The 11,503-nt window shown below is 40.3% G+C and overlaps 1 protein-coding gene across 3 annotated transcripts in view; it reads right to left on the bottom strand.

Annotated features, from left to right (window-relative positions):
* LOC150075376 (uncharacterized) overlaps positions 1 to 11,503 on the bottom strand; it is a 146,465-nt gene that overhangs the window by 126,283 nt on the left and 8,679 nt on the right. The gene's annotated exons all lie outside the window — the stretch shown is intronic.

Below are 11,503 nucleotides of genomic sequence, written 5' to 3'. Positions count from 1 at the left end.
AAAATTATTAAAAACAAGAAGTCACAAGGCATGTTAGTTTAACTCTTCAATAATAAGATGATTTATCACACTTCAAACCAATACTGGAACTATGTTTTATGCAGTAAGAATACACAAAACATCCATTCCCCAATGTTTCACACATCTTAAACAATAACTTCATATAAACTTCATATAAAAATATCAAAATTTAAGTAAAACAGGGTTTCCAACTTTCTAGCCTTTGCAAATCTACAGGAGATTTCACAGTCTACACTAAATTCATGCTGAATCAGAAATTCAAACTTTGCTTCAAACAGTTTTTATGCTAGAGCACAGGTGCAGGGGTCAAAAGAGAAAGAATACTAACACGGTTAGTATTCCAGTTAGAGTTAATTTAGGGCAGGTAAGTAGGGAGCTTCATCTATTCCATAAGGATGAATATTTATTTGTAAACATATAGTAAATTTATTTTTATATAATATAATATGCAAGCAGCAGTGACGTGCAAAATACAGCCTCTCCTACTGAAATGCCAACCCCACCTTCTCGTAGTGCATCCTGTTTTTACAAATGGTGATATGGCGACGGAGTACAGGGCGGCATAACCCTACAACAGTGTCTGCCTCCATGTCAGGAGCGGCTATAAACAGCGTCTGTTCTCCATATTAAGAGCGGCTGACTAAAACACCTGGCTGAGGTATAAACAGCATGCAGAAGGCAATGGGCAATAGTAAATTTATTTTTATATAATATAATATGCAAGCAGCAGTGACGTGCAAAATACAGCCTCTCCTACTGAAATGCCAACCCCACCTTCTCGTAGTGCATCCTGTTTTTACAAATGGTGATATGGCGACGGAGTACAGGGCGGCATAACCCTACAACAGTGTCTGCCTCCATGTCAGGAGCGGCTATAAACAGCGTCTGTTCTCCATATTAAGAGCGGCTGACTAAAACACCTGGCTGAGGTATAAACAGCATGCAGAAGGCAATGGGAAACCACTGCATCATTTTTCTCAAGACAAGCAACCGTGCAAAAGACACAAAATCATACTTCATTACTGATCCTGTGGTGGATATCCCAAGATCCGGCAGGAGAACAATCAAGAATTCTCAGGTCGTCAGCCAGCAAAACCCTTGCAACAAACAGGAAATGAAAATTGGGACGTGGAATGTATGAACTCTACTGAGATTGGAGAAGCTGGAAGAAGTGAAAAGGATGATGCGTGATAGGGAAATGGACATCTTGGGCTTGTGTGAAACCCGATGGCAAGGTAATGGTGATTTCCTCAGTGATGAGTACAAAATGATCTACAGTGGAGGTACAGAAACTGGATGAAATGGAGTTGGTATCCTAATCCAGAAAAGCTGGGCAAAGAATGTTATGAATATCTATCATGTAAAATGATAGATATTCATAACTAAAATACTTGCTGTCACCAAGAATGATGAACAACCTCAAACAAACATCAAAATGGGGAACAACAAAGTGGAACAAGTGAAACAGTTTTGTTATTTGGAGAATTTCATTACCCAGGACAACCGGTGCACTACAGAGATCAGAAGAAGAATCACCCTTGCCAAGCAAGCAAGATTTCAGTAACAAGCAAAATATTCTAACCAGCAGACACATCGATAGGGAGACCACGAAAAAAGTTTGCCAAGTCATTCGTTTGGAGTGTGCTGCTGTATGGAAGTGAAACCTGGACATTATGCAAGCAAGATATCAAGAGACTGGAGGTTTTGGAGATGTGGGTCTGGAGGAGGATGTTGAGGATTAGCTGGACTGAGCGATGATCCAACGAATCTGTCTTGAACGAGATGCAAGAAAAGCGGCAGTTACTCACGACTGCGGCAAAAAGACAATCTAAATTTTTAGGACACACCCTAAGACATAACAAATTTTTAGTGAATATCTCATAGTGAAAAATATTGGGAAAGAAAGGAATGGGACGACCAGGGAAGAAAATTCTGGAAAACCTAATGAGGAAAATTAACTTTAGGGGATATGAGGAAATGAAATGTTCAGCAGAAGACAGAGATGTATGGTTGCAGTGACAATGCGAAGCCTTTAGAGTTTGATGATAATACAATACAATATTGTAAAATTGTAATATAAAATGTAAAATTGTTTTATTTTATTTTTTACTAGAAGCATTTTAGCAAAAAATTCCTTTATATAGTTAGCAAAAACATTTGATGCACCAGGTGCAAGAGGGATACTGATTCAGTGAGGTGGAGGCAGATAGTGATCCCTGCAATTTCTGGATCCACTCCTAGGTGGCATGTAACACATTTCCAATATAATATGTGGTGTGCTGCAGGAAAAGGCTGGTCACCCTTGCTTTAGCTTTATACCAAGATGTATATGTTACACCTGCTTGCATTACCTAATATATTATTGATTAACATAATAATATATTAGCTAACATAACATTGATTCTTTTTATAAATAATTAGTGAACATGTTATTTAAAGAACTGATATTGAAGACTGTTTATGAAATTGTGATTAAAAATAATAAATAAAGATTATGAATGAGATTTTGCCCATTCATGAGCAAACATGAGAAAGTGCACCTGTGTATAAAGTAGGCCAGCTGGTGTTTGCAACTAAAAATATTGCAAACACCAGCATTATTCATAGCTGTGTACATTATAGTGTTAAAACAAAGATGGTATTAAAAAGTCAGTAGGTTTGAATTATTTCTTGTCTAATCCTATATTATAAAATACGTACACGGCAGGCCAAAAAAATACGAACCCTTGTATTATGACAGTCACAGGCAGAAGAAATGCGAATAAATGCAAATTGATACAAAGAAAACTGTGATATGGGGTGATGATGTGCTGCCTCATTGAGTATAAAGACTGCACCGGCTGTTCGACTGCAGTAATCTGAAACTAAAATGGGGAAAACTTGTGATCTATCAGACTTTGAAAAAACTCTTACTGTGGATCCACGTTTATCAGGAGCCATGATGCTGACCGGGCTAGCTGGGTGGGTAAAGTGCCTGCCTGGCAACCCAAAAGTCACAGGTTCGAATCCCCCCCTCGGGCTTGGATATCACGATGGTGCCGCACTATCTGGTTGGATCTCACAGCCACGAGAGAAGCAGGAAAAAACTGGTTCCTTCGTATATTGCTCACATTATACGATAAAAAAAAAAAAAGGAGCCACAATTCAAGATATGAAAGACATAACTGCTTTCTCAAAAGCATCCTATCTCAAATGTTTTTAATCACTGGAAAGCAAGTAGTTCTTCCATGTCTCAAAGATGTAAATGTGGCAGAAAAACAATATTTCAAAAGCAAAGCTGTAGTATTCTAAGGAGGACTGTATGGAAAAATAGAACATCCAGCATATAGCAATAACATCCGAATTCAACCAAGCCCAGAACTGTCCCATTTCAACACATACCATATGCAGGGAATTGAAGAAATTGGATATTGGCAGTCACCTGCCTATTTAGAAAAACAGAACAATCTGCTTGCAGTGGTGCCAAGACACTGTGATTGGACAGTCGAACAATGGAAGAAAGTCATGTGGTCAGATGAATCATGATACACTTTGTTTTGCACTGATGATAGGCAGAAAGTGTGGCAAGGACCTGACAAAGTGATGGACCCTGCTTACCTTGTAAACAACCCAAGTATGAAAGAATGTTTTGTTGGCATGACTGGGTCCATTGACACTGATGGAAGGTTGAATGTCACCCAGTGAGTATTTGAATCCAAAAGTGATGGTCACTTTATGAATGTCAATGCAACAGCACATTGTGCCAGAATGGTTCAGAGAACATGACATGGAGTTCCACCATCTACCCTGGCCCCCCACATTCACCTGATCTCAACCCTAATGGAATGTGTGGGATTGCTGGAGAGAGCTGTTGAAAATTAAGTTTTTTTTTTTTTTTTTTTAAGTTGTTGGCGCATCGGCTTCTGTGGCTATAATGCACCCCCCAAAGTTTTTGCATTTTACTCTGATCCAAGCCCGAAGCGGGATTAGAACCCGCGACCTTTGGGTTGCCAGGCAGGCACTTTACTCACCTGGCTAGTCCAGTCAGCAGAAATGAAGTCCTCTTCCTTCAACTTTGTCGCAGCTACATTCTGCTGGAAGAATGTAAAACACCTTATAGACTGCAGTAATCTGAAACTAAAATGGGGAAAACTTGTGATCTATCAGACTCTGAAAAAGCTCTTACTGTGGATGCACATTTATCACTTGTTATTCGAAACAAAGGCGGCCCGATTTGATACTGAATAAAGGCTCATTTTTTTTTTACCAGTGTGTATAGCATATAATTTATACAAAGATGTGCTTGCCAGGTTGTCTGCATGGCAAGCAGAAGTACAATGCTATAATATTGCACTATCTATGCAGTGCAAACGTGACCCAATTCCAAAAGTTAAAGGTAAACAAAATAGTTATGTTTTTAAAATTGAAGTTTGCCTGGCTGTTCACTTTATTTACAGTTTGGCATATATTAATTAAAAGAGACCATCTTCCAACTGATGAGAAGCCAGTAAGCTTCAAAACAACTATCTTGTATCAGATATTTAAATGTACAGCAGATTCGCCTATTTGGGTGAATCTGCTATGCATTTAAAAATCTGAGACACCACAAGACAGCTGTAAATTATATTAATTCATTACTGCAAATCATACATTAGCAGTTTAGGCAGAATCACGGATAACAATATTTGTCTCTAAGTTGACCATAAGTCCAAGCCTTTGTGCTGAGTATTCAGCACTCAGTCCTAGTAAGAGCAGAAAGTTTCTCCATAATTTAAATCAAACACAGATAAAGTGTATCAACTTCGATAAGACTAACTATTGCATTGAAATATCCATGCACTCCTATAATATTGTAAAGGCTGTTCCTATCTGAGGATGGTCTGTATGTATCGTACATTTAATGGATTTATGGTGCACAATTCTCTTGACTTGGTGCATTTTAGCCTCAGATCAGGAGAATGTCTGTTCCAACTCTTTAAAATACACTACTTCAGAGCAGAGTAACATTTACATTTTCATTTACATTTTCGTGTTCAGAAAATTGACAATTAGTAAAAAATCCATTTCACCTATCCATTCCCTCCAATAGTTTGTCTAGTTCTTCCTTGAATTTATTCAAACTATCCACTTTAACAAAAATGGAAGGAAGCTTGTTCCAGCAATCAACCACCATTGGCTGAAGGAATTTCTGCATATATAATTTCTGCAACCATCTTTCCTCAATTTGAATTTATGACTGCCCTCGTACATAGTCTGAGCAGGAGAAAGAATCCCATCAGCACTGAGCTTGCTCAAGCCTTAACCACCTCAATCAGATCACCTCACAGGTGCATAGTCTCCAGATGCTGCAATTTGCAGAAATGAAACCTCTCTGGTAAGAGCATCCCTTTTTCCCTCACCAACCTCATTGCCCTTCTCTGTACCTGTTCCAGAAGCTCTACATCCTTCCTAAAATGAGGCCTCTAGACCTATTTGCAGTATTCAAGATGTGGCCTGATCAATGCTTTATACAACGGGATAATCACCTCCTTATCCCTGTTAGCAAAATTCCTATGTATCATTGGAAAAAACCCCATGAGATGTCCTGGCAGCCTGTCTGCAGTGCACAGAGAACTTCATATGAGACTGCACAATTACCCCAGGTCCTTTTCATTTTCCACTACCCTGAGTATAGTACCCCCACACAGTTGATACATTACTCTGGGATTACTACTACCCATATGCAGTACCTTACATTAGTCAAACTTCAATTGTCATTTCTTAGCCCATCTGCCTAATTTTTCTAGATCTTGTTGTAGTAGCATACCTTCATTACTGTTAACCACCCTGCCAACCTTTGTTTCATCTGAAAACTTGACATTAAGCATGATATACCCTCATGCCATTAATAAATACAGAAAACAACAATGGGGTCAGCACCTATCCCTGGGGGCCTCTACTAATAACTTTAGTCCAGGAACAGCGGTGTCCACTAATAACCACTCTGTCTTCTTCCACTTAACCATCCCCCTTTATCCATAGCAGTAACTTGTCCTTAATGCCACATTGTTCCAACTTGTACAGCAGTCTTATTATGCGCAACAGTATAAAAAGCTTTCCTGAAATTCAAGTATAGCCAAAACCTGTAAGATGTCAATGATTGTAATCATTCGCAGCCACTACTGGCATTGTGAATTAAATGCCTTGATAATTTGTATTAATATAATTTGTATTATTTTGTATTAATAAAATAAGAATGTCATAAAAAAAAAATTGTATGTTTTACTATGTTTGAATTTCAATCATGGGGAACATTCTACTCCCACTGAAGGCCAATGCCAAGTACTTTGTGCCAAGTCTTTGCTTATAATTCAACTTTTTTTAAGACAATACCATTCTCATTGGCTCTGCCAAGTTGGTAATATCTTTTTAAAAGCAGAATATTCCTCATGACTGAAAATCAAATGCAATGAATTTTAATAGATAAAGCACCCTGCAATCCTATAACAGACAATGTGACTACCATGAAAATTAAGGACCTTTTAGATCTCTGCATTGAATAATTTTTTTATGAAAAACCCAAACACGAAAGACATTAGGACCTACAGTACTTAGTACCATGCATGAAGTGAAGGTTGAGAAGATGAAACAAGATAATTGTTGATATTAAACTTGAATTTTTGTAGATGGTAATTTTCAAGAAATATCTGTGAAGGGAAGGTTGTTCCAGAAAACAAAGTTGAAGGGATATATGAGGAAGAAAAGTTGGTTGTGTGAGTTTGAAGTTGGGGAATAAAAGGATGTTGACTGATTGTGGCACATGTATTTGAGTGGCTTGAAAGAGAGAGGGAGGGGAATTATAGAAGCTAATTCAGAAGAACAGCACCCATTGAAGTATCTACAGAAAAGGCATGCAACAGGAACAGAACATATATGAGAAGAAGAGTGGAGAGACTTTGTCAGAGATGGGTCATTAAATAACTTAACTACCTCTTTCGAACGGAGTCTAGAAGTATGAGAGAAGTTATGGAGCAGATCTGTTCTTGTATTAGCAGTTCATGTCTAATAGCAGTCCTTGTATTAGAAGTTCATGTCTAATAGCAGTTCTTGTATCAGAAGTTCATGTCTAATAGCAGTTCTTGTATCAGAAGTTCATGTCTAATAGCAGTCCTTGTATCAGAAGTTCATGTCAAAAAATGATATCTGAGTTAGCATTAGCATTAGTAGAGGCATTTGATGCAAGAAAGCAAGCTTATGCAGCATCAGCCAAAAAAAAAAAAAAAAACCCACTTCCACTTCACCCCTCTGTTCGTTCAAAATACCTGTCCAGCTGAGCCTTAAACTTATTTAGGCTATCAACCTCCACCACAGGGGATGGAAGTCTGTTCCACCAACCAACCACCCGCTGGCTAAAGGCAAATTTCCGCATGTCTATCCTACATCTGTCTTTCCTCAATTTGAATTTATGCCCTCTCAGGTGATTATTCTGAGCTAGAGGAAGAATCCCATCAGCATTGGGCATGCTTAAACCATTCAAGGCTTTATACACCTCTATCAGATCACCTCGCTGGTGCCTAGTCTCCAGACACTGTAATTTGCAAAACTTAAGCCTTTCTTCGTAAGAGCACCCCTTTGTTCCATTCACTAATCTTGTTGCTCATCTCTGTACTCGTTCCAGCAGCTCTACATCCTTCTTGAAATGAGGCCTCCAGACCTGTATACAGTACTCTAGGTGTGGCCTGACCATTGCCTTATACAAGGGAATAATCACCTCCTTATCCTTGCTGGAAAAATTCCTGTATATCATTGACAATACTCCATGAGCTACTCTTGCCGCCCGTCTGCACTGCTCAGAGAACTTCATATCTGCCTGCACAACCACCCCCCAAGTCCCTTTCATTCTCTACCACTGTCAGTGTAGTACCACAGAGTTGATACGTTGCTCTGGGGTTGCTGTTTCCCATGTGTAGTACTTTACATTTGTCAATGTTAAACTTCATTTGCCACCTCTCAGCCCATCTGCTCAACCTTTCCAGATCCTGTTGCAGCAGCATAGTGTCAGTAGTGTCCTTGACAACCCTGCCAACATTTGTATCGTCTGCAAACTTGGACATTAAGCTTGATATACCATCATCAATATTATTTATAAATACAGAAAACAATAATGGACCCAACACTGAGCCCTGAGGGACTCCACTAATAACATTAGTCCACGATGAGCAGTGTCCATTGATTACCACTCTCTGTCTTCTCCCCCTCAACCACCCCTTTATCCATAGCAGCAATTTGCCTCCAATGTCACACTGCTCCAATTTGTGTAGCAGTCTTCCATGTGCAACAGTATCAAAAGCCTTTCTAAGATCCAAGTATATAATATCAAAGTTATTCCCTGCATCCAGTTCTTTTGTGACTGCATTATAGTATCCAATCAAGTTGGTCAGGCAAGACTTCCCCTTAACAAAACCATGCTGTGTCTGAGCTATAACTGAAGTCTTGTCTAAATGATCCTGCAGTGCTTCTTTAACCAGTGCCTCCATTAATTTTCCTGGAACAGAAGTTAAGCTCACAGGTCTATAATTACTTGTGTCAGCCTTTGATCCTCCTTTGTGAATTGGGGTCACATTTGCACATTTCCAGTCTATGGGTACCTCCCCAGAGTCCAAGGAAGCTCTCATAATTATGGCTAAGGGTTTGCTTACTTCCTTTGCTGCCTCCTTTAATATAACTGGATAGATCCCATCCACCCCAGGTGCCTTTCTTGTGTTTATCTTCAACAGTTTCTCCTCCACTTTACTCCCAGTTATTTCAAGATTCTGTAGCTTACTGCTAGAGTTGAATACACCGCTGGCATTCCCCTTGCTGAATAACTCCTCATGTGTGAATGTCGATGCAAAATATTCATTTAGTTTGTTAGCTACCTGAGCAGGATCATCAACAGTTGACCCATCAATATCAAGAGGACCAATCTGATTCATCCCCTTCCTTCTAGAGTTTACATAAGTAAAGAACTCTTTGCTGTTTTTTTTTGCATCCCTTGCCAAGGATTTCTCGTAATCTGCCTTCGCCTGCCTAACCTCCTTTGTAACTTGGTTGCATATCAACTTGTATCTATCATAGGCTTCTGTGTCATGTGTTAATTTGTAAGTATCCCATGCATTTTTCTTCTCTGCCATATGCCTCATTAGTTCATCTGACATCCATTTTGGCCTAATCCTTGAACAATATTTCTTAGTTGGTATGTAAAGCCTAGTAGCTTCCAAGATAAGTTCTTTGAATGCTTCCCATTTTGAATTTGCTGTTGGTAACATCATCAGTTGGTCCCACTGTATAGAATTTAAATACTGTCTCAGTCCATCTGTAGCTTACTGCTACAGATGGACTGAGACAGTATTTAAGAGAAGCAACAACCCTTCCCTTTACCCCTAATGGTAGTTACCTCTTTGAGTAAATCCCACTTCAGCACACTGTGATCACTGCCACCTAGTGGTTCATTTATCTGCAGATTCTTAATGCATGAAGAATCACTGCTGATAATCAAATCAAGAGTATTACTCCCTCTAGTTGCCTCCCGAACATGCTGATGTAGAAAACAATCATCCAATAAATCCACAAAAGCCCTGCTAGTGCGTGAGTAACCAGCCCCCAAATTCCAGTCAATATCTGGGAAATTAAAATCTCCCATTATAAGACTCTCTGATTTACTGGCCCACTCTATTTCCCTGTACAGTTCCTTATTATACTCATCAGAGTCATTAGGCCTATAGCACACTCCTACTCTCAATTTTGATCTCCCAATGCTTATGTCACACCAAACTGACTCAACACTGCACTGTCCAGCGATGTCGACTGGCTTCACTTCCTTGGTTTTTATGTGTTTCTTAACTAATAGCATAACCCCTCTCCCCTTCCTATTCTGTCTATCCTTTCTGTAGACGTTGTACTCCCCAAATTGCAGTTCTGCATCCCTTATATCTGTGTGACACCACGTCTCTGATATCCCAACAATATCTGCCTTTGATGTTTTGAGCAATACCTCAAATTCATCAAATTTATTTACTAAACTCCTAGCGACTGTGTCCACCGGCCTGCCTTATGGAAACTACTAGAGGTTGAACATGTACCTCGAAAAGTCATCACACTCCTCCAAACTGCATACAACGGTTTAACCAGCCAGGTGCGCATCCAGAACGATTTATCTGAGGAATTTACCATCCAAACTGGAGTCCGCCAAGGGGATGTAGCCTCCCCGTTGCTTTTCAACATCGTGGTCGACGCCATTATGAGGCAAGCATTCAGAAACAGACAGGGCATACAATATGACAAGGATCACTATGTGACTGACCTGATGTTTGCTGATGATAGTGCTATCCTTGCCGGTAACGACGCTGAAGCCACGGACATCCTCTACGACATTGCCCGCATTGCCCGGCCATACGGTTTGAAGATCAATGCTGGTAAGACAAAGGCCCTGACAACAGATGGGTCGCAAGCCACCATCTATCTTGAAGGCGTCCAGATCGAGCAAGTGCAGGACTTTAAATACCTTGGGTCGCTGGTCCAGGAGAAGAAAGTTGCATCCACCATGGAAATCCACAGCAGAATTGGACAGGCGGCCACTGCGTTCGCCTCGCTCAAATGGTGTCTGTGGAAGAGGACCAACATTTCCACAAAGACTAAAATCCGACTCTTCCGGACTTTGATCCTGCCCATTCTTCTTTACGGATCGGAAACATGGATTTGTCTCAAGTTAGATTTGAACAAACTTGAGGTATTCCAAATGCGATGCCTGCGGCAGATCTTGGGCATCTCTCTTCGCGACCGCATCACTAATGATACCATCCGCGCCAGATGCCAACAGCAACCAACCATTGCCGACCAAATCCAGAAGCGAAGGCTCAGATGGTTTGGCCACGTATGTAGAATGGGCACGAACAGAATACCATCCACACTCCTTTGGAGACAACGACCCACCCAATGGAGCATCCAACGGACCGCGCCTAGGAAAACGTGGGCCAAGCAAGTGGAAGATGACTTGAAGAGCCGACGTCTCGACCTTAACCAGGCCAGGACTGAAGCCATGGATCGTAAGGTATGGAAGAACATCACAGAGCAAGTCCGAAACCCTGCGGCACCTACAGCAGCATACTGGTTGCGTGGCCAACCGCCTCCCCCAGCTGCCAGCTAAGGACCAAAGAAGAAGAAGAAGAAACTCCTAGCAATTAAGTTAAGTTAAGGAACAATTGAGTTAAGGAACAATTGTTAGCAAGCCTTCAATTTCTAGCAAGAAAACAAGAGTTACAAACATAACAGGCAGCAAATGTTACAATGTTTCAATTCCAGAAATGACAAGATTTTCATTTCCTGGGGCAAGTCTTCAGAACCATTCAGAATTGCATCCCCTTTTAACTAACCAACCACATGAACATGCACCTTCATTATTATGGAGAGCATGCCCTTCCACTATTGTGCCCGAAGTGGATGTCTTGGATGCGACATCCTGGTACTCTTCAATTTTCTACTATTA

The sequence above is a fragment of the Mastigoproctus giganteus genome, chromosome 14 (assembly GCF_048544385.1).
Source record: "Mastigoproctus giganteus isolate SK-2022 chromosome 14, ASM4854438v1, whole genome shotgun sequence".
Taxonomy (NCBI): Eukaryota; Metazoa; Arthropoda; class Arachnida; order Uropygi; family Thelyphonidae; genus Mastigoproctus; species Mastigoproctus giganteus.
This window is presented reverse-complemented; position numbering and strand designations above follow the sequence as displayed.